Source organism: Phyllobates terribilis, unplaced genomic scaffold, assembly GCF_046119375.1.
Source record: "Phyllobates terribilis strain yellow unplaced genomic scaffold, ASM4611937v1 Scaffold_3__8_contigs__length_932513732, whole genome shotgun sequence".
Lineage (NCBI taxonomy): Eukaryota > Metazoa > Chordata > Amphibia > Anura > Dendrobatidae > Phyllobates > Phyllobates terribilis.
In genome coordinates this window covers 900,355,805-900,379,545 of record NW_027362763.1, presented here as the reverse complement: position 1 = coordinate 900,379,545, position 23,741 = coordinate 900,355,805, and positions in this window count along the sequence as shown.

Here is a 23,741-nt window from a genome sequence, read left to right as displayed (position 1 = left end):
TATCAGTGGAGAGCCTCGTGCGCTTATCTGTCAGCACACCACCAGCAGCGCTGAACACACATTCAGACAGAACGCTGGCTGCGGGGCATGACAAGATCTCCAAGGCGTAAGTGGCTAGCTCCGGCCATTTATCCAGATTGGAAGCCCAAAAAGAGCAAGGGTCCAGTGACACAGTCGTGGCTTCAATGTTTACTTGGAGATACTCCTGTACCATCGTCTCTAGGCGTTGACTAGGTGTCAGACTTCTTGTCTCCTGTGGCCTTGCAAAGTGGTGAAATGATTCCGCAAAATTGATGTTACCAGCAGATACTGTGGTTCTGTTACGGTTTGAGTGCTGAACACTTGACGGTCCCACGGTTGGCAAGTTGGAACTGTGAGATTCACTACGTGCACCACTGGTATTTTGTGGAAAAGCACATGTAAGATTCTGCAACAGTCTCTGCTGATACTCCTGCATGCGTGCATCCCTTTCTATGGCAGGAATAATTTCTGCAAATTTACTTTTGTACCGGGGATCTAACAGTGTGGCAACCCAGTAGTCAGGATTATTTCTAATTCTCACAATTCGAGGGTCATGTTGCAGGTAGTGCAGCAAGAAGGCACTCATGTGTGTTGCGCATCCAGGAGCACCAAGTCCCTGTTGTGTTGGTGGCGAGGTAACAATCATGCTTCCTTCCTCTGTCCTCTCCCCCCAACCTCGCACAACAGAAATGTGATCAAGGTCTCCCTCATCTGATGAGTCTTCCATCAGTTCGTCCTCCACTTCTTCCTGGGCTCCTGCACCTTCCTCACTATTTTGGCTGCTACCATGCGCCCTGGTAAAACCATCTCCCCCACCCTCACATGCCTGCCGCCTTGGTGCTGCCGACCGTCTGGACCTTGCAGATGTTAGCCCTTCCGCATACAACTCCTCCTCCTCTACTTCCTCCACCTCCTCTTGTGCCACCACCTGACTCCGAATTCTGTTTAACATGTGCTCCAGCATGTAAATCACCGGAATAGTCATGCTGATAATGGCATCGTCAGCACTAAACATCTTCGTCGCCATTTCAAAACTGTGCAGAAGGGTGCATAGGTCCCTGATCTGAGACCACTCCTCCAGCGTGATTTGCCCCACCTCTGAATCTCGTTGGCCCAGGCTATACGTCAGAACGTATTGCACCAGGGCTTGTTGGTGCTGCCACAGTCGCTGCAACATGTGCAGAGTTGAATTCCACCGGGTAGGCACATCGCATTTTAGCCGGTGAAGTGGCAGGCCCAACGACTTCTGTAGAGATGTAAGTCGCTGAGCTGCGGGATGCGAACGGCGGAAGTGAGCACACAGCGACCGTGCCCTCTGCAGAAGGCCATCTAGTCTGGGATAGTGGGCTAAAAATTCCTGGACAACCAGGTTCAACACGTGAGCCATACAAGGCACGTGTGTGACATTGCCCCGGCGAAGGGCCGCACCCAGGTTTGCAGCATTGTCGCACACGGCCTTCCCTGGTTTCAGGTCCAGTGGAGACAACCATTCATGAAATTGGTTCTCCAGAGCTGACCACAACTCCTCAGCTGTGTGACTCACATTTCCCAGACATTTCAATGTAAAAACCGCCTGATGACGTTGAGCCCTACTGCCAGCATAGTAAGGAGGTGTGCAGGATCCCTTCTGCGCAGTTAGAAAGCTTGTGGCATGACCAGACAGGCTTTGGGTGCAGGTGGAAGACTGAGAGGAGGTTGAGGAGGCAGAAGCAGTGGAGGAACTTTGACATAAAGAGGATTGACGCACAACTGGTGGGGACGGCAAGACTTGGACAGCAGCCCCTTGTCCTGCTGTCACCATAGTTACCCCGTGCCCAGTCAGCGACATGTAACGTCCCTGTCCATGCCTACTCGTCCAAGTGTCTGTGGTGAAATGCACCCTGTCACACACAGAGTTTCTCAAAGAAGCGTTGATGTTGTGTGCGACATGCTGGTGGAGCGCAGGCACACCTTTCTTTGAGAAGTAGTGCCGACTGGGCATCTGGTACTGGGGCACTGCGACGGACATAAGGTCTCGAAAATCCTCTGTGTCCACCAGGCGGAAAGGCAGCATTTCTGTAGCCAAGAGCTTGCAGATGATGAAATTCAACCTCTTAGCTTTCTCATGGCTAGGAGGAAATGGTCCTTTACTTGTCCACATCTGAGGGACCGAGGGCTGGCTATTGTGCTTAGACGGGGTTGATAAGGGTGTCCCCGGCAAACTGCCGGTCTGTGAGGAAGATGCAGGCGGACATGTTAGGTTGCCTTGATCCAAAGGTGGTGCTATCGATGTCGGACAGTGCTCAACACCAGCTGGTGTTACCACCTCCAAAGAAAATGATGACCTGCCAATCACGCTGGCTGTTGCGGGTAAAGAGGTGGCAGGTCTGCGCCCCAAAACAGGTGTGACTGCTGTCCCCCCAGTCACAGAGGATGAAGAGGCCACGGATGCACAAGATATGGCAGACGGTGGTTGGCCCGGCCGGCTAGGCCGCATTGTAGCACACTGAGCTTCCCACTGCAACTTATGCTTCATGTCCATGTGCCGGTTCATGCATGAAGTACTCAAACTATGTATTTTTTGGCCTCTACTTAGCTTTTGCTGACAAATGTTACAGATAACACGAGTTGGGTCATCTTTATCGATCTGAAAAAATGCCCAGGCTATGCAAGGCTTAGCACCCATGCGACCTGAAGAGCCACAACGACTTGTGGTGAGAGGCAGAGTTGTGTTTGAGGATGCAGTTGTTGATGTGCTTCCAGTACTACGACTCTGTCCAGGAAGGCGCAACCTGACCTCGTCGTCACTAGCATCTTCCTCCACCTCCTCTGCTGACCTCATCTCTTGGCTGACTGTGGGTTGACAGTAAGTGGGATCTCCAACCTCATCATCATCACCCTGTGCATTATCACACCCGTCGTCCTCAGAGCCAACCTGTTCCTGCCCTGACAAAAAACTAAAGTTGTCGCTCCAATCAGGTATTTGAGTCTTATCATCGTCTTCCTCATTTTCTCCACCAACAGGAGTTACAGTTTGGGAATGAGGGTCTACATTATGGTCAGAACCTTCTGCGTCTGGTCCTGGATCCGACTCATAAAGATTCTGGGCATCAGTGCAGATCATTTCCTCGTCTGGATTCACAGAAGCGCTGGAGTCGACCTCTGATTCCCAGGCTATAGTATGAGTAAACAGCTCTGCAGACTCAACCATCTGTTCTACCTCATACTCAGACGGGCAGCTGGAGATTTGGGAGCTGTGAGGAAGCAAGTGCGATTGGGGTGACACCTTTGAGGACTGGAGTATTTGTGATGTTGAAGTTGATGTGGAGGAGAGCCCACTTAAAGGAGCACTTGATATCCGTTGAAGCACTTGCTGTTTTAGTGCCTCATCTGGAATTTGTAGCGATTGGCGTGGCCGTAAGAAAGGGATCTTATCACATTGTCCGCTAAAAGAAGTAGACATTTTAGTTTGGCTGGAAGATGGTCTTTCTTCTGCAGATGTTACTGTTGCTTTAACACCTACCCCACGGACACAACCTTTTTTCCCCTTCCCAACACGCCTATTCCCCTTTTCACCAGCAGCAGGCCTTTTTCCACGCATTTTGGTGGTTAACTAGTTCACAACTCTGGAGTTGTTTGCACAAAAAAACAATGGATGGGAACCGAGCAGAGCTGAGTGGCCAAACTGTGGTATTAGGCCAAAACTATTGGCTGAGTTAGATGCAGAAAAAAATTATATTCAATTTGCAACCTGATGGAGGTCTGTATAGATGGATTAATAGAACAAGTCCCACACACAGCTAGAAGCCCAATATTTTTTCAGAGGTAGATGCAGAAAAAAATATATTCAGTTTGCAACCTGATGGAGGTCTGTATAGATGGATTAATAGAACAAGTCCCACACACAGCTAGAAGCCCAATATTTTTTCAGAGGTAGATGCAGAAAAAAATATATTCAGTTTGCAACCTGATGGAGGTCTGTATAGATGGATTAATAGAACAAGTCCCACACACAGCTAGAAGCCCAATATTTTTTCAGAGGTAGATGCAGAAAAAATTAAATTCAATTTGCAACCTGATGGAGGTCTGTATAGATGGATTAATAGAACAAGTCCCACACACAGCTAGAAGCCCAATATTTTTTCAGAGGTAGATGCAGAAAAAAATATATTCAGTTTGCAACCTGATGGAGGTCTGTATAGATGGATTAATAGAACATGTCCCACACACAGCTAGAAGCCCAATATTTTTTCAGAGGTAGATGCAGAAAAAAATATATTCAGTTTGCAACCTGATGGAGGTCTGTATAGATGGATTAATAGAACAAGTCCCACACACAGCTAGAAGCCCAATATTTTTTCAGAGGTAGATGCAGAAAAAAATATATTCAGTTTGCAACCTGATGGAGGTCTGTATAGATGGATTAATAGAACAAGTCCCACACACAGCTAGAAGCCCAATATTTTTTCAGAGGTAGATGCAGAAAAAAATATATTCAGTTTGCAACCTGATGGAGGTCTGTATAGATGGATTAATAGAACAAGTCCCACACACAGCTAGAAGCCCAATATTTTTTCAGAGGTAGATGCAGAAAAAAATATATTCAGTTTGCAACCTGATGGAGGTCTGTATAGATGGATTAATAGAACAAGTCCCACACACAGCTAGAAGCCCAATATTTTTTCAGAGGTAGATGCAGAAAAAAATATATTCAGTTTGCAACCTGATGGAGGTCAGTATAGATGGACTAATACAACAAGTCCCACACACAGCTAGAAGCCCAATATTTTTTCAGAGGTAGATGCAGAAAAAAATATATTCAGTTTGCAACCTGATGGAGGTCAGTATAGATGGACTAATACAACAAGTTCCACACACAGCTAGAAGCCCAATATTTTTTCAGAGGTAGATGCAGAAAAAAATATATTCAGTTTGCAACCTGATGGAGGTCTGTATAGATGGATTAATAGAACAAGTCCCACACACAGCTAGAAGCCCAATATTTTTTCAGAAGTAGATGCAGAAAAAAATATATTCAGTTTGCAACCTGATGGAGGTCTGTATAGATGGATTAATAGAACAAGTCCCACACACAGCTAGAAGCCCAATATTTTTTCAGAGGTAGATGCAGAAAAAAATATATTCAGTTTGCAACCTGATGGAGGTCTGTATAGATGGATTAATAGAACAAGTCCCACACACAGCTAGAAGCCCAATATTTTTTCAGAGGTAGATGCAGAAAAAAATATATTCAGTTTGCAACCTGATGGAGGTCTGTATAGATGGATTAATAGAACAAGTCCCACACACAGCTAGAAGCCCAATATTTTTTCAGAGGTAGATGCAGAAAAAAATATATTCAGTTTGCAACCTGATGGAGGTCAGTATAGATGGACTAATACAACAAGTCCCACACACAGCTAGAAGCCCAATATTTTTTCAGAGGTAGATGCAGAAAAAAATATATTCAGTTTGCAACCTGATGGAGGTCTGTATAGATGGATTAATAGAACAAGTCCCACACACAGCTAGAAGCCCAATATTTTTTCAGAGGTAGATGCAGAAAAAATTATATTCAATTTGCAACCTGATGGAGGTCTGTATAGATGGATTAATAGAACAAGTCCCACACACAGCTAGAAGCCCAATATTTTTTCAGAGGTAGATGCAGAAAAAAATATATTCAGTTTGCAACCTGATGGAGGTCTGTATAGATGGATTAATAGAACAAGTCCCACACACAGCTAGAAGCCCAATATTTTTTCAGAGGTAGATGCAGAAAAAAATATATTCAGTTTGCAACCTGATGGAGGTCTGTATAGATGGATTAATAGAACAAGTCCCACACACAGCTAGAAGCCCAATATTTTTTCAGAGGTAGATGCAGAAAAAAATATATTCAGTTTGCAACCTGATGGAGGTCTGTATAGATGGATTAATAGAACAAGTCCCACACACAGCTAGAAGCCCAATATTTTTTCAGAGGTAGATGCAGAAAAAAATATATTCAGTTTGCAACCTGATGGAGGTCTGTATAGATGGATTAATAGAACAAGTCCCACACACAGCTAGAAGCCCAATATTTTTTCAGAGGTAGATGCAGAAAAAAATATATTCAGTTTGCAACCTGATGGAGGTCTGTATAGATGGATTAATAGAACAAGTCCCACACACAGCTAGAAGCCCAATATTTTTTCAGAGGTAGATGCAGAAAAAAATATATTCAGTTTGCAACCTGATGGAGGTCAGTATAGTTGGACTAATACAACAAGTCCCACACACAGCTAGAAGCCCAATATTTTTTCAGAGGTAGATGCAGAAAAAAATATATTCAGTTTGCAACCTGATGGAGGTCAGTATAGATGGACTAATACAACAAGTTCCACACACAGCTAGAAGCCCAATATTTTTTCAGAGGTAGATGCAGAAAAAAATATATTCAGTTTGCAACCTGATGGAGGTCTGTATAGATGGATTAATAGAACAAGTCCCACACACAGCTAGAAGCCCAATATTTTTTCAGAAGTAGATGCAGAAAAAAATATATTCAGTTTGCAACCTGATGGAGGTCTGTATAGATGGATTAATAGAACAAGTCCCACACACAGCTAGAAGCCCAATATTTTTTCAGAGGTAGATGCAGAAAAAAATATATTCAGTTTGCAACCTGATGGAGGTCTGTATAGATGGATTAATAGAACAAGTCCCACACACAGCTAGAAGCCCAATATTTTTTCAGAGGTAGATGCAGAAAAAAATATATTCAGTTTGCAACCTGATGGAGGTCTGTATAGATGGATTAATAGAACAAGTCCCACACACAGCTAGAAGCCCAATATTTTTTCAGAGGTAGATGCAGAAAAAAATATATTCAGTTTGCAACCTGATGGAGGTCAGTATAGATGGACTAATACAACAAGTCCCACACACAGCTAGAAGCCCAATATTTTTTCAGAGGTAGATGCAGAAAAAAATATATTCAGTTTGCAACCTGATGGAGGTCAGTATAGATGGACTAATACAACAAGTTCCACACACAGCTAGAAGCCCAATATTTTTTCAGAGGTAGATGCAGAAAAAAATATATTCAGTTTGCAACCTGATGGAGGTCTGTATAGATGGATTAATAGAACAAGTCCCACACACAGCTAGAAGCCCAATATTTTTTCAGAAGTAGATGCAGAAAAAAATATATTCAGTTTGCAACCTGATGGAGGTCTGTATAGATGGATTAATAGAACAAGTCCCACACACAGCTAGAAGCCCAATATTTTTTCAGAGGTAGATGCAGAAAAAAATATATTCAGTTTGCAACCTGATGGAGGTCTGTATAGATGGATTAATAGAACAAGTCCCACACACAGCTAGAAGCCCAATATTTTTTCAGAGGTAGATGCAGAAAAAAATATATTCAGTTTGCAACCTGATGGAGGTCTGTATAGATGGATTAATAGAACAAGTCCCACACACAGCTAGAAGCCCAATATTTTTTCAGAGGTAGATGCAGAAAAAAATATATTCAGTTTGCAACCTGATGGAGGTCTGTATAGATGGATTAATAGAACAAGTCCCACACACAGCTAGAAGCCCAATATTTTTTCAGAGCTAGATGCAGAAAAAAATTATATTCAATTTGCAACCTGATGGAGGTCAGTATAGATGGACTAATAGAATGATGCTATGCCCGAAAGATTTTACTTCACTAGGTGCAGTAAAAAAATTGGTATTCTATACACAGGTGGTATATCTTGCAACACAGATAGGCTACTCCACTGACTAACACACTCTGCAATAGGCCAAAAAGGATTAGCTTTGCTAGATTCAGCCAAATGCTGTGAAAAAAACTTGCACAGCACTGGCACAGACCTGCCTGGCAAAAACTGATAGGAACTGATGTAACCTAGTCCTGAAAAGGACTCCAATTACAATTAGTCTTTACTCCCACAATCTATCTATTTAAGAGCACAGACCTGCCTGATAAAAGTCGTAGGAAATGCTGTAACCTAGTCCTTAAAAGGACTGCAATCACAACTATTCCCTACTCCCAAGCTATCTGTAGATTTGTGCGAAAATTGGCTTGAAATTAACAAGGTATAGCGCACACAGCAACAGCGGTGCCGTCTAACACGCAGCTGCAGCAGTGAGAAAATGGTGGCGACGGGGAAAATGGCTTGGTCTTATAGGGCAAGGACATGTGACATACACTGCCAATGACACATGCCCTTGCTTGTGTGAAAAAAAGCACTTCGCTCCGTGTGTGCGCTGCTGATAGGCTGACAGATTGCACCTCCCCACTGCAAATGCGGGAAAGAGAAAAAAAAATGGAGATCTTCATTGTTCCTGCAGAGATCCATCCCCTGCCCCTCCCCCCACCCCGCTGTACACTCAAACTGCGTATTAACATTAATTTTCATCATTACTGAGAAAAAATCCAGTTATGATTTTGGTGCACGAACAGTTATCGAACATAACCTCGAACAGCCGAATTTTTCTCAAATTGTTCGTGTTCGCCGAACGGCTCGAACACCACCCAAAACAACTCGAATTTGAGATTGGCAAACAGTTCGAGTAGAACAACGCTCATCTCTAGTAAAGACTAATTGCAATTGCAGTCCTTTTCAGGACTAAGTTACATCAGTTCCTATCAGTTTTTGCAAGGCAGGTCTGTGCCAGTGCTGTTCAAGTTTTTTTCACAGCATTTGGCTAAATCTAGCAAAGCAAATCCTTTTTGTCCTCTTGCAGGGTGTTTTAGTCAGTGGAGTAGCCTATCTGTGTTGCAAGCTACACCACCTGTGTATACAATACCAATTTTTTTACTGCACCTAGTGAAGTAAAACCTTTTGGGCATAGCATCATTCTATTAGTCCATCTATATTAACCTCCACCAGGTTGCAAATTCAATATAATATTTTTCTGCATCGAGCTCTGAAAAAATATTTCGGCTTCTAGCAGTGTGTGGGACTTGTTCTATTAGTCCATCTATAATGACCTCCATCAGGTTGCAAATTCAATATAATTTTTTTCTGCATCTAGCTCTGAAAAAATATTTCGGCTTCTAGCAGTGTGTGGGACTTGGTCTATTAGTCCATCTATACTGACCTCCATCAGGTTGCAAATTCAATCTAATTTTTTTCTGCATCTAGGTCTGAAAAAATATTTGGGCTTCTAGCAGTGTGTGGGACTTGGTCTATTAGTCCATCTATACTAACCTCCACCAGGTTGCAAATTAAAAATAATTTTTATCTGCATCTAGCTCTGAAAAAATATTTGGGCTTCAGGAAGTGTGTGGGACTTGTTCTATTAGTCCATCTATACTAACCTCCATCAGGTTGCAAAATCAATATAATTTTTTTCTGCATCTAGCTCTGAAAAAATATTTGGGCTTCTAGCAGTGTGTGGGACTTGTTCTATTAGTCCATCTATACTGATCTCCATCAGGTTGCAAATTCAATATAATTTTTTTCTGCATCTAGCTCTGAAAAAATATTTGGGCTTCTAGCAGTGTGTGGGACTTGGTCTATTAGTCCATCTATACTAACCTCCACCAGGTTGCAAATTAAAAATAATTTTTATCTGCATCTAGCTCTGAAAAAATATTTTGGCTTCTAGCAGTGTGTGGAACTTGGTCTATTAGTCCATCTATACTGACCTCCATTAGGTTGCAAATTCAATATAATTATTTTCTGCATCTAGCTCTGAAATAATATTTGGGCTTCTAGCAGTGTGTGGGACTTGGTCTATTAGTCCATCTATACTAACCTCCACCAGTTTGCAAATTAAAAATAATTTTTATCAGCATCTAGCTCTGTAAAAATTTTTGGGCTTCTAGCAGTGTGTGGGACTTGTTCTATTAGTCCATCTATACTAACCTCCAACAGGTTGCAAAATCCGCCGTTCGTATCCCGCAGCTCAGCGACTTACAACTCTACAGAAGTCGCTGGGCATGCCACTTCACCGGCTTAAATGCGGTGTGCCTACCCGGTGGAATTCAACTCTGCACATGTTGCAGCGACTGTGGCAGCACCGACAAGCCTGGTGCAATACGTTCTGACGTATAGCCTGGGCCAACGAGATCCAGAGATGGGGCAAATCACGGAGGAGTGGTCTCAGATCAGGGACCTATGCACCCCTCTGCACAGTTTTGAAATGGCGACGAAGATGTTTAGTGCTGACGATGCCATTATCAGCATGACTATTCCGGTGATTTACATGCTGGAGCACATGTTAAACAGAATTCGGAGTCAGGTGGTGGCACAAGAGGAGGTGGAGGAAGTAGAGGAGGAGGAGTTGTATGCGGAAGGTCTAACATCTGCAAGGTCCAGACGGTCAGCAGCACCAAGGCAGCAGGTATGTGAGGGTGGGGAGATGGTTTTACCAGGGCGCATGGTAGCAGCCAAACTAGTGAGGAAGGTGCAGGATCCCAGGAAGAAGTGGAGGACGAACTGATGGAAGACTCATCAGATGAGGGAGACCTTGATCACATATCTGTTGTGCGAGGTTGGAGGGAGAGGACAGAGGAAGGAAGCATGATTGTTACCTCGCCACCAACACAACAGGGACTTGGTGCTCCTTCTTCCTGCACTTCCTGCAACATGACCCTCGAATTGTGAGAATTAGAAATAATCCTGACTACTCGGTTGCCACACTGTTAGATCCCCAGTACAAAAGTAAATTTGCAGAAATTATTCCTGCCATAGAAAGAGATGCTCGCATGCAGGAGTATGAGCAGAGACTGTTGCAGAATCTTACATGTGCTTTTCCACAAAACACCAGTGGTGCACGTAGTGAATCTCACAGTTCCAACTAGCCAACCGTTGGATCGTCGAGTGTTCAGCACTCAAACCGTAACAGAAACACAGTATCTGCTGGTAACATCAATTTTGCGGTATCATTTCACCACTTTTTTAGCCCATCCTTTGCAAGGCCACAGGAGACAAGAAGTCTGACACATAGTCAACGCCTAGAGACGATGGTACAGGAGTATCTCCAAGTAAACATTGAAGCCATGACTGTGTCACTGCACCCTTGCTCTTTTTGGGCTTCCAATCTGGATAAATGGCCGGAGCTCGCCACTTACGCATTGGAGATATTGTCATGCCCTGCAGCCAGCGTTCTGTCTGAATGTGTGTTCAGCGCTGCTGGTGGTGTGCTGACAGATAAGCGCACTCGGCTCTCCACTGATAATGTAGACAGACTCACGTTCATAAAGATGAACAAATCATGGATCCGAAACGACTTTTCTACCCCTGTGTCATCCTGGGGAGAGTAAAAGCTTGATGATTTGTTAAAATCACCTCACCAACCGTTTTAAGCTTTCAAATTAATAATCATGTTTATCTGTATCTTGGCTGGAAAATAATTTGTGCTTTGTAGCAGTGTGCAGTACTGATTCTATTAGGCCATCTATACTAAGCTCCACCAGATTTAAAATTACTAATCATGTTTATCTGTATCTTGGCTGGAAAATTATTTGGGCTTTGTAGCAGTGTGCAGTACTGATTCTATTAGGCCATCTATACTAAGCTCCACCAGATTTAAAATTAATAATAATTTTTAGCTGCATCTAGCCCGGAAAATAATTTTGGGGCTCCGAGATGCGCAAGACACATGAGTGCCTTCTTGCTGCACTACCTGCAATATGACCCTCAGATTCTCAGAATTTGAAGTAATCCTGACTACTGGGTTGCCACACTCTTAGATCCCCCACACTCTTCGATCAACCTTTTCATTTTAATAAAGAACAAAAAAGTGGTCATTTTTGAAATTATAAGCATTAGCAGTTTATTAGAAACTGAAATCAAACAGTTTTCAACTCAAAACTTTATTCTAGGTGATGTTACATTTGCACATAGGACCCCTTGTTTGAAAGGAGCTTCTGAACTGTCTCGTCCATTGAATTTGTCAGGTTTTGGATGGTTTCGGCTTCAATTATTTTGCATGAGGACAGAATACCCTCCCAGAGCTGTTGCTTAGATGTGAACTGCCTCCCGCCACCATATACACTCCTTTTGATCATGCTCCAGAGGTTCTGAATGGGGTAGAAGTCAAGAAAGCATGGGGGTCACACCATAAGTTTGTCCCCTTTGATGCCCATATCAGCCAGAGATGCAGATGTGTTATGTGCATCATGAGACGGTGCATTATCATGCATGAAAATTATCTTGCTGTGGAATACACGGTTTTCTTCTTGAACCATGGCAGGAAGTGCTGTTTGAGAAACTCCACATACATTATGGAGTTCATCTTTACCCCTTCAGGGATCCTAAAGGGGCCGACAATCTCTCTCCCCATGATTCCAGACCAAAACATTACTCCACCTCCTCCTTGTTGGCGCTGTAGCCGTGTTTGCGTGGGGTGTCCATCTAGCAGCCATCCTCCACTCCATCCATCTGGACCATCGAGCGTTGCATGGCACTCATTGGTGAACAAAACAGTTTTGAAGTCAGTCTTCATGTATTGTTTGGCCCACTGGAGCCGTTTCTGCTTGGGTGCAGTGGATAGAGGAGGTCGACAGGATGGCTTGCGCACAGCTGCAAGCCTCTGAAGGACCCTGCATCTTGTTGTTCGGGGGATGTTGGAGGCACCAGCAGCTTCAAAAATTTGTCTGCTGCTATGACAAGGCTTTTTTGCCGCTGCTCTTTTATCCTGACGTAATTGCCTGTAGGAAAGAGTCCTCAATTTGCCCTTATCAGCACGCACACGTGTGTACTGTGAATCAGCTACATAATTCTTGATTGCCAAGACACTTCATCCTGATCATCGCACAATGTTGATTGTAGTCATGCCTTGACCTAAACACTCCACAATTTGTTGCTTCTCAGCAGCCGACACATCCTTTTTCTTTCCCATTTTGGCAGAAAATGTAGGCTGCTTAATAATGTGGGACAGCCTTCCTAAGTAGTGTGGCCTTTCATTGGACACACCTGCCAAACTAATTAGCACAGTTGTCTGCAATTGCTTACAGTGATATAAAGAGCTGGCCATCAGGGTCCACCGCGGATCTGGCACAAACCCGGCGACATGGAGGTCGCACGGGCAGGAACGGACTGGCCGTGTCGGCTTCTCACTTTTTGTGTTTTAGAAGGGCATGACATTCCTATATCTGTGTCTCCCCCTCCTTTTACTCCTCCACCTCTTTTCTTTTCGCATGACTATATGTACTTGTCACATTTCCATGTGCAGTTTGTCAGCTTTTGGACACCTTTGAAGGTGTTTTCTATGTGTTTCTATGTGTTTTTGTTTGCCTGCCATTGGTTTTAACGGTGTTCGACGATCAGTTCGACGAACAGTTCGACGAACAGTTTGGCGAACACACGAGTGTTCGACGAACTGAACCGAACTCGAACACTACGGGGGTGGCTCAACACTATTCCCTTTACCCTGGGGCTTCCAGCAACAAGAAGGCCCTGGAGTTCAATGCAGATGGACAGAGCGGTGAGTAAAAGGTTTTTTTTGTTTTTTGCATTTTTACATATGAAGTTTATATGGAAACCCCAGAGCATAATAAGGTACATTAAATTTGCGGGGAATAACTTCTCTGCAAATTTAACTTCATGGTAATATCTGTTCCAGCATGCAAATTGAATTTTATGACCTTAACATCAGGTATTGCATAAGCTTACATACATTTTAAACTCTGTTTGCTCATTGCAGGTGTAATCGCATCTATATAATAATTTAAATGGTAAATTAAATGATGTAAAAAAAAAAAAGTAGATGTTCTTGTTATGTCACGTCTATCAGTTTCATCAATATCTGATTGCCATTCAAAAAGTCACTGAGGATTCTTCTCGTCAGTGCCTCTAACGTGCATACAGAAAAGCAAGTTGTATAATACATTAACATTCAGCTCTTTTTTTACTGCAAACCACAGACATTTTAAAACAACATTAACACTAAATATAGATCTTTCATGTCTTTTCTTCTTTGTTACAATGTAATTGTTCTTGGGAAAAAAAAATGTGAAAGAAAGTGAGCCAATTATTCACTGACCAAAAATCTCTGACAAGTTAATTGGCTTCCTACAAAATTGGTCCTAGTGTGTGTACTAATTTTTGTGACAGTGAAGGAGGAAATAAGATTGTATGCCTCACCATAGCAGTAGTTGATGTCAGGGCTTACATTTTCTCTACAACCCTGCACCGTATGTCAGCAGTATTTAAAGGGTAAAACAAGTTTATTCACTGTGAACGACATGTCATGTTGCACAAAGAGAGCAGCGGGTCATGGTACTAGCCAGCAGTGCAGGAAAAACACTTACCTTATGCAAAATTGTTATTTTCTCTGTTTTCAGCCATATTAAAATATTTTAAAAACATAGTAGAATAAAACAATACCCAGGGAGCAAAGAATTACAAGGAAATTGCTACTGTACTTACTAGAAAATGATTATTATATTAACTGCTAAGCAAAGTGTTAATTTACTGAACCAATTTAATAATAATAAACTATATTGAATTGTTTAGTAAGCAACAACTAGTGATGAGCGAATATGTTCGAATTCTTATCTCAAAAGTTAAATTCGATACGAATATGGCACATTCAGATTTGTGATAGGACAGGCGAGTGACGCGCCCCCTGGGCCGTGGGGTACTCGGTACTGGGCTGGTCGATGCTGGGGGGAAGATGTCACAGTGGTGGTGACCCGGTCCGTGACCCAGGGCGGTTAGCAAAAAGGGGATTTTATAGTTTTTATGTACAATGTTTGTGACACCACCTGTGGTATGCAGCTAAAGGGAGCCGCCGCTACGAAGCAGGTCCTCTGGAGCTGATGTTAGTGCAGCAAAGCTGGTGTGGCTCTACACAGGTAGAGCTTTGCTCCAGGGCAGTGTAGATGTAATAGGTGATGCTGGGCATTGTAGTGCAGGGTTTGATGGCGCAGACAATAACCACAGAGACAGTGGGGTGCAGTCCTCCGAGTTTACTCACAGTTGTTAAGTTCCTCAGGTTGCAGGTTCCGGACTACAACCTCCCACGTTGTGCTGTGTTCACCAGGCAGGGGTTCAGCAATCCCTCAGGTAGTTCAAGAGTGCCTGACAGGACCCCTTTCTATGTGCCTTCCTCAGTCGTCTTCCTGCACTGGCTCTCGCCCTCCTGCCATGCGCCTCACAATCAGTGTCCCAATTCGGTAGCCTCGGGTCTTGTCAGGCGACCTGCAGTCCCCTGGACACTCTGTGGCCACCTTTTCAGTGATATAATTGTGGTTGTGACCACTGCACCTTGCAAGTACAGCAGCCTCCGGCTTCTAGCCGAGCCTTGTAGATCTCCACTAGTTTAGGGGCCGGTCCCCTCTGCGGCTCGATCCCTCCACCGCCTGGCAGATTCGGGCGTACGGGTGGCCTCCGGCACTTCCCGTACCCCTGGGATCCCTTCTGTTCCTGGAGCCTTTCTCCTGCTCCCTCTCTTCTCTCAGTCCTGGGCCTCCCGAGCAGAGCTCCGGCAGAGCCTCTGCTCCCTTCACTTCTCCTCCTCTGACTGATCTGACTGAGCTCTCTTTCCAAGATGGTTCCCCTTTTTATACAGCTTCCTTTCATGCTCCCTTAATACACTTCCTCCACCCACACCCACTACATGGTTCCCCCTCACTAGGCTCCCCTCCACTTGAGCCAGGGACCAGGGACTGTGCTCTCCCGTAGGAGCAATCTCGCCATGCCCTACTGAAGTGGATGTGTTGGATGCAGGTGTTAGGGTCCCGGGCAGCACTCTATCCTTACCCGAGAGTGGGATACCACACCTCTTGCTGAGATGCAGTACCTCTGTGGTGACTGAACCCGCAGGGGTGCCACACGAGCATTTTAAGTTAAAATTGGCACAAATCGGTAACAATTGGAGAACAAGGGTGGGAAAATTATTGCGGTGCAACTATAGTGTTTTTAACAGTTCGGCTACCATACTGCTTGTGTATGATAAGCGGGGGGGACGTGTTTGATGAGAGGAGGGACTGGGGAGAGCTCAGAAGAGCTCAGAGGAGCGGCACGCTTGTAATCTTTTTTTTTTTCTGGAACTTTAAGTGTAAAGTGGCTAGACAATCAGAACACAGGAAGCATCCACACTGTCCAGGCACAAGGACTTCTGCCATTGGCTGCTGAAATCACATGTCCTCTCTATATAAAGAGCGGCCATGTTCCCTGAGAGCCATTTTAAGCATGTAACTGGTCACAGATGCTGCTGCTGACGGTGCTCCTGTGTAATGAGAGATTTTAGCTTTATAGTTAGGCGGTTGCTTGGAAGATAGATAGTTTAGATAACTAGTCTCCTGTGTGCCTGTGAAATCGACCTTGTTGCAGATTTGTTTTTCTTGTGCTATTACTGAGGTTCAGAGAAAACAGCTGGGCCGATGTCATAGAACTGTGTTGTGCACTGCTTATATTGTGCTCTATGTACAAGTTTTATTTATTTTTTCACTTGCTAATGTGATACAGCAAGCAAGCAAGCCCTAGTAGCCCACCTGATCATTTTGTGCGGTGGAAATTCAGCTATATGCAGAGCTCCAGAGTGCAGAGCACAAAAATCTTTTTTTTTTTCATTTGCTAATGTGATACCGCAAGCTATAGTAGCCCACCTTGTAATTTTTTGGGGGGTACTATTCAGTTGTTTGCACTGTAAAAAATATATATATTTTATGATGCTAGGCAGAGTCTAAAAAATTTTTTTTTTCTGTCTCAAACGTGATAGACTTTGCTATAAGCCACCTAGTACTTTAGTGGCGTTGAACTTCAGTTGTTTTCAGAATGAAAAAATATACTTTTTCTGTTTCTAGCCAGAGTCCACAAAATATTTTTTTCTGTGAAAAACGAGATAGGGTCTGCCATAAGCAACCTAGTCCTTTAGTGGCAATGAAATTCTTGCTTATGCATAGTAAAAAAATCTATGCTGTGACTAACGAGATACAGCAGGCTAGATCTGAGTTTAAAATATCTTGGAGCATATATTCTATGTTATACAGGCCTCATCCACAGTAAAAAAAATACTTTCTTCTGTTCCTAATGTTATACAACCAGGGATATTTCAGTTTGAAATAGTTTGAAGAATATCTCATATGTTATACAGGCCTCATCCACACTAAAAAAATACTTTCTTCTGTTACTAAAGTCATACACTAGGGGACATCTCAGGGTGCCAAGGGAGGATGGTTCACTGAGATAGAGGGGGGTTGGCGATACCATAAAAACTGTTAGTGAAGGTGCAAGAGGCAAGGAACAAATGGAAGAGGTGATGGGCGAGCAACAGTCAGAACATGAAGAGGATAATCATTCCTTCTCGGTTCAGGTTTTGCAGGAGGGGATGGAGGAAACAAGCATTAGATTTACCCAGCCACCAACACAGCATGGGCTGGAATCTCATGGTGGAGCCTGACATATGAGTGCCTTCTGCAACATGATCCCTGTATAGTTATGATTCAAAATAATGCTGACTACTCTGTTGCCACTCTGTTACATTCACATTATAAGAGTAAATTTTGCCAGATGCTTCCTGCCCTGGAAAGGGACCCAAGAATGGAGTATCGAAACATGCTTTTACACAATCTTAAGATAGGTTTTCACCAAGTCTGCAGTGAGGCACACAGAGTGCATCGCAGTTCTACACTTCCAACCTCTGGCACGTCAATTTGTCAACGCCAAAATATTAGCAGTAGTGCAAGTGGCAGAAACAATTTCTGTGAGTCCTTTCACACATTTTTTAGAACAGCCTGTACACGAGCACAACATAGTACAAGTCTGACACTTGGTGAATGACTGGAGAGGATGGTGCACTTCTGATTGAGTCTCCTTCTCTTGGGTTGGCTGTAGTGGAAGAGTTGTCATTCCTAATCCTACTATTTCTACTGTACTGAAATTGATGCCACTTTGGTTGTGTCTGCCACTATTTTTTGGAAGTGTGGAGAATCCTGATTCGGTCTCCATCTACTGGGTTGGCTGTAGTGGAAGAGTTGTCGGTCGCCATTATATAGTGGGGAAAAAAGTATTTAGTCAGCCACCAATTGTGCAAGTTCTCCCACTTAAAAAGATGAGGGAGACCTGTAATTGACATCATAGATAGACCTGAACTATGAGAGACAAAATGAGAAAACAAATCCTGAAAATCACATTGTCTGATTTGGAAAGAATTTTTTTTCAAATTTTGGTGGAAAATAAGTATTTGGTTAATTACAAAACTTCATCTCAATACTTTGTTATATATCCTTTGTTGGCAATGAAAGAGGTCAAATGTTTTCTGTAAGTATTCACAAGGTTGGCACACACTGTTACTGGTGTGTTGGCCCCTTCCTCCATGCAGATCTCCTCTAGTGCAGTGATGTTTTGGGGCTGTCGCTGGGCAACACAGACTTTCAACTCCCTCCAAAGGTTTTCTATAGGGTTTAGATATGGAGATTGGATAGGCCACTCCAGGACCTTGAAATTCTTCTTATGAAGCCACTCCTTCGTTGCCCTGGCAGTGTGGTTGGGATAATTGTCATGCTGAAAGACCCAGCCACATTTCATCTTCAATGTCCTTGCTAATGGAAGGAGGTTTGCATTCAAAATCTCACGATACATGGCCACATTCATTCTTTCATGTACATGGATCAGTCGTCCTGGTCCCTTAGCAGAGAAACAGCCCCAAAGCATTATGTTGCCACCCCCATGCTTCATAGTAGGAATGGTGTTCTTTGGATGCAACTCAGCATTCTTTCTCCACCAAACATGTCGAGTAGTTTTTCTGTCAAACAATTCTACTTTGGTTTCATCTGACCATTAGTGATGAGCGAGCACTAAAATGCTCAGGTACTTGTTGCTCTGGTTGAGCAAATTGGAATACTCGGGTGCTCGACCCGAGCAACGAGCCTAATGTAAGTCTATGGGAAACTCGAGCATTTTTCAGGCGGCTCCACCCAGCGGTCTGCAGAGGGCCTTAAAATTGCCCAAATCGATGGGAACAGTGCTCAAATGACATGGAAACAGCATGGGGAAGACCCCTGGAAGCATTTCTGACTCCCCGGTCACTGCTGTCAACAATATTGTCAGAGTATTACGCCACTTTTATGGACTCACAATAAAACATACAAAAACGAAACCAAAATGGATTTTCCTGGGAAATATGTTAAGGAACATCCTTTCCAGAGTAATGACTTGTATATAAGGCAAAATAAATAATCAAAAACAAAAATACTCCTCCACATCTTGGGCTATGTTCACACGTAGTGTTTTGATGCGTTTTTGCACTTTTGAATTGCTTTCAATCAAGACAAATGCATTCAATGGGAAATGTCATTTTAACATTTTACAACCTTATCTGACCATGTGGTGTGTGACACATCAACAGACACAAGCATACAGTGCTGAAAAGACATGGGAACAGCATGGGGAAAACCCCTGGAAGAATCTCTGACTCCCAGGTCACTGCCTAAAAGTGTGCCCATCATAAGTGATCCTTGGCGCATACGAAGATGCCTCCTGCCATGCACCTGTCGTTGCAGACTTGCAACAATCACCGACCATGTCCTTGTCCTAGTGCAGCGTTCAGTTGTCCCTACCCCATTCCTTTTAATGCAAGCGCAAGTATGCAGCTATCCACCCACCCACATGCTGTAATACTATACTGCCAAATTTTTGACAGCTGCTTGCACTTGAAATGTGGCCTTTAAGGCTCATGGAGGAGGAAGCTGTCCACAATCTTATGGCGGCGATGACGGGGTATCCATACTCGGTCCCCAGCCGCCACTATTTGTCCTGGTGTCGTCTCCGCCTTCCACAAGCATGGGTCCCACAACATTACCTGTGCCCTCCCCAGTGCACTTACTGGGAAGGACCACCTAACCACAAACACGTGGTAAAGTGAATGTGGCCAGGGATGGTATGGAGCCAGTCCACAGCTTTTTTTGCTGAGTTGTATTTCACTATAGCCATATTCTTTAGCTTAGTGAAAGGACTTGGGAAACCATTTCTACCCAGCTGACATTTCTCCCATTAAGTCCTCTAAATCTGCTTTCACTTGAAATGTGGCCTTTTAGGCTCGTGGAGGTGGAAGCTTTTCATAACCTCATGCCGGCGGCGGATGGGTGTCCATACTCGGTCCCCATGCGCCACTATTTCTCCCGGTATAGTCTCCGCCTTCCACAAGCACGGGTCCCACAACATTACCCGTGCCCTCCCCAGTGCACTTACTGGGAAGGACAGCCTAACCACAAACACGTGAACAGGTGAATGTGGCCAGTGACAGTACAGAGCCAGTCCACAGCTTTTTTTTACTGAGAATTGTATTTCACCACAGCCATATTCTTTAGCTCGGTGAAAGGACTGGCATAGAGGGAAACCGTATCTACTCTCAGTGTCATTTCTCCCAGGAAGTCCTCTAATGCAGCTTGTTGCAGAAGCAATGGCAGCCTGTCCAAAATCTACTCACACTTGTCGGTGGTGCTTTGACATACAAACATCTTTCTTGCGCATTTAATTTCAGGACTACAGAGTTGGGCAATGGCCTGATCTGCAATGTGGTTTGAGAAATAACATGCATAAGCACATCTGATCCACATTAAAAAGTCAGCGATAGAGTGTCCGGGAACATTCCCCCACACTTTTCTTAGCCAGGGCTGTTTCTCGGCAGGGTTGGGCGGACCCATGAGAAAACAGGAGACTCCTCGGGAGGGCCCTGGCTTCTCTTTCAGAAAAGTTCATAGTGCCGAGGTGAGTTCATGATGATGATAAAGGCCACCATCGGCTTAATTTTCTGTTACTTGGAATGGAAGCGCAAGTATGCAGCCAGCCGCCCACAGGCTGCAATACTAAACTGCCAGATTTCTGGGCAGCTGCATGCACTTGAAATGTGGCCTTTTAGGCTCATGGAGGTGGAAGCTTTTCACAACCTCATGCCTCATACCCCGTGTCCATACTCGGTCCCCAGCCGTCACTCTTTCTCCCTGTGTTGTCTCCGCCTTCAACAAGCGCGAGTCCCTGAACATTACTGCTGGTACTTTTCTGTGGGATGTTGCTTGCCTCCTACCAGCCTGGAATATTTCCAGTAAACTATGGTGCGACTCCATAGTATTAGCACTGCCCCCAGTACCAGTAGCAAAGCCATCACCAATTTCCTTCTCAGGAATTTTATTTGGTAGACTGAGTGGCTGCCCAAATACATGAGTTTCTCACAAAGGAGCTGAAGATAGAGTGGCAGTAGGTGCAAGATTCTCCAGCCTGTTAGATATTAGACTGTGAACGGCAGCACATTGGATCAGTGGTTAGCACTGAAGCCTTGCAGCGCTGGGATCCTGGGTGCAAATCCTAGCAAGGACAACATCTGCAAGGACTTTGTATGTACTCCCCATGTTTGCGTGGTTTTCCTCCTTAGTAAAAAAGCAGCCATAGAGTGTCCGGGAACCTTCCCACAGACTTGTGACCGGAGCGTAAGTGCGAACGAAAGTAAGTGTGTGACTTGTTTTTCAATGAAGAGGTATTTGGGAATCCTGCAGAAAATACCTGTGTGAATTGCGGTGAGTTGCTGCATTGTGACCTGCTGAGTGCTTTTCTACCTGTTTAGTTTTATTGGGCTTTTTAAAACCTATTTTCTCACTACAGTTTTAGTTTCTTAGTTTACTACCTGTGTATTTAAGGGTTAACTACATTGCACTAAAATCCTGAGGTGTAGCTTTACTCACAAGGGGTTAATTAAGGGGAATGGGTCATAATTAAGGGTTTATAAGGGGCAGATGGTTGGGCATCCAGTAATTTGGAAGTGCATTGAGATGAAGGGTGCATTGCTGGAAAAAAAAAAACTCTTTAAATCTATTAATTTGCGAGTGTGAACGAGCTGAGTGTGACCGGAGCGTGAGTGCGAACGAAAGTAAGTGTGTGACTTGTTTTTCAGTGAAGAGGTATTTGGGAATCCTGCAGAAAATACCTGTGTGAATTGCGGTGAGTTGCTGCATTGTGACCTGCTGAGTGCTTTTCTACCTGTTTAGTTTTATTGGGCTTTTTAAAACCTATTTTCTCACTACAGTTTTAGTTTCTTAGTTTACTACCTGTGTATTTAAGGGTTAACTACATTGCACTAAAATCCTGAGGTGTAGCTTTACTCACAAGGGGTTAATTAAGGGGAAGGGGTCATAATTAAGGGTTTATAAGGGGCAGCTGGTTGGGCATCCAGTCCTTTGGAAGTGCATTGAGATGAAGGGTGCATTGCTGAAAAAAAAAAAAACTCTTTAAATCTCTTAATTTACGAGTGTGAACGAGCTGAGTGTGACCGGAGCGTAAGTGCGAATGAAAGTAAGTGTGTGACTTGTTTTACAGTGACTTGGATTCAGGGAGTTTGGAAAGGAGGACTTTGGACTGAATTGCTGTCTGTATTTTATTAATTCTTTACTTTTCTTTTTACTTAACATTCTGTCTATTGCAATCCCCATTAGGAAATGAGCTCCATTATTGACAATGCTATCCAGTGTACATCTTGCCACATGTATGCATTCCTTGAACAGCCGGTCGGGGTTGCTTACTGCTGTGCGAGATGTGTGCACGTTGTGGCGTTTAGAAGCCCAGATACTGCATCTAAATGAGCAGTTGGCAACACTGAGATCCATTTACAACATGGAAAGGAGTCTGCTGCTCACTGAGCAGCAGCTCACTGGGGTAGATGTGGGGGAGGGTGGTAGTCGGGAGCTGCAGGAGAGTGAGGCCGCTAGTTGGGTGACAGTTAGAAGGGGGGGTAGAGGGAAGAGTGCCAGGGAGGCTAGTCCTGATCTGGCACACCCCAATAAGTTTGCAAAGTTAGCAGATGAGGGAAGTGACGGTACAGGGGTAGCACTGCTGCAGCAAGGCATGTCCCCTGAAAGCCGGAGGAGTGTGAGCTCCAGTAAAGAGGGAAATAGGAGAGTAGGGCAGGCCAGGCAGGTGCTGGTAGTGGGGGACTCAATTAAAAGGGGAACAGATAGGGCAATCTGTCACAAAGACAGGGATCGTCGAACAGTGTGCTGCCTACCTGGCACTCGAGTCCGGCACATCACTGATCGGGTTGACAGATTACTGGGAGGGGCTGGTGAGGACCCAGCGGTCATGGTGCACATTGGCACAAATGACAAAGTTAAAGGTAGGTGGAAGGTCCTTAAAGATAATTTCAGGGAATTAGGCTGCAAGCTGAAAGCAAGGACCTCCAAGGTGGTATTCTCTGAAATATTACCGGTACCACGTGCCATGCCAGAGAGGCAACGGGAGATTAGGGAGATAAATAAGTGGCTCAGGAACTGGTGTAGGAAGGAGGGATTTGGGTTCCTGGAGAACTGGGCCGACTTCTCAGTTGGCTACAGACTCTACGCTAGGGACCAGCTGCACCTTAATGGGGAGGGTGCAGCTGTGCTGGGGGAGAAAATGGCTAGAAGGTTGGAGGAGTGTTTAAACTAGGGATTGGGTAGGAGGGTATTCATTTTATAGGTGGGGAAGATAGTGCAGATAGTGACCTGGGCACAAATAAAGAAATTGGGGGTGGTGTTAGAACAGTCAATAAAGTAAGAAGGAATAGAGGTACAGAGAGATACATAAAATGCATGTACACTAATGCCAGAAGCCTCACCAACAAAATGGAGGGATTAGAATTATTTTTGTTGGAAAATAATTATGACATGGTAGCGATATCTGAGACGTGGCTGGACGAGAGCCATGACTGGGCAGTTAATTTACAGGGCTATAGTCTGTTCAGAAATGACCGTACAAACAAGCGAGGGGGGGGGGTGTTTATATGTAAAATCATCCTTAAAACCTGTCTTGCGGGAGGATATA